Below are 1260 nucleotides of genomic sequence, written 5' to 3' on the forward strand. Positions count from 1 at the left end.
AGCACTTCTTATCATCCCCAAACGGATGGACAAACCAAGAGAACCATACAGACCCTGGAAGACATGTTACGGGCCTGTGTTTTGGAATTTGGTGGAAGTTGGGACACGCATCTTCCTTTAATGGAATTTGCTTACAACAGTTACCATACTAGCATCCAATGTGCGCCTTCTGAAGCCTTATATGGGCGCAAATACAGATCCCCATTATGTTGGTCAGAAATTGGTGATGAACAATTAACTGGACCAGATATTATTCAAGAAACCACCAATAAGATCGTGGTAATCAAGGATCGACTCAAGGCTGCTAGGGATCGACAGAAAAGTTATGCTGACAATCGAAGGAAGCCTTTAGAATTTCAAAAAGGTGATAAAGTTTTTCTAAAGGTCTCGCCTTGGAAGGGAGTTATGCGTTTTGGAAAGAAAGGMAAGTTGGGCCCTCGCTATATTGGTCCTTTTGAAATAATAGAAAGAATTGGGCCAGTAGCATATAAGTTAAATCTGCCCCAAGAGTTAAGCGCTATCTACGATACATTCCACGTATCGAATCTCAAGAGATGCCTATCAGATCAAACCCAGGTTTTACCCCTGGAAGACTTGCAAGTTTTCGATCAACTGCATTTTGTTGAAAAACCCTTGGAGATTATGGATAGAAAAGTTAAGCAGCTGAGACATAGTCGAATACCCATCGTGAAGGTTCATTGGAGTTCCAAGAATGGACCGGAGTATACGTGGGAAAGGGAAGACTTCATGAAGAACAACTATCCCCACCTCTTCTCAAGCCAACCATGAATTGAAGCGCAGACGATTAAATTTAGGGACGAAATTTTTCTGAGTTGGGGAGGCTGTAACAACTCTGCACTTTTGGATTTCCAGGTTAGGACCTCATTTCGGAATCTTCAATAGAAAACTAAGTCTTTTAGGATTAACCTTATCCAGAGTATGATCTTGAAGAGGTCGCCTATTCGATCAGAGGCTCTTACGTCAGCCACAGAGGCTCTGATGATAGCCACAGAGGCTCTGGCACTATCTACAGAGGCTCTGTTGCCTCTTCTCATAGACTTTGTGTCTTTTCACAGAGACTCCGACAATTCTTCTCAGAGACTCTGTGTCTCTTCACAGAGGCTCTGGCGTCTTTTCTTCGCAGAGGCTCTGTTGTCTTCTTTCTGAGGTGCTGGTTGCCCATACTTGATCATTTCAGTACGACAGCTGGTCTTGTTTCAGACTTGGACATTTTGGTTATTTTAGATTTTTGGGTCTTAA

The sequence above is a fragment of the Cynara cardunculus genome (genome assembly GCF_001531365.2).
Source record: "Cynara cardunculus var. scolymus isolate 2C chromosome LG 13, CcrdV1, whole genome shotgun sequence".
Lineage (NCBI taxonomy): Eukaryota > Viridiplantae > Streptophyta > Magnoliopsida > Asterales > Asteraceae > Cynara > Cynara cardunculus.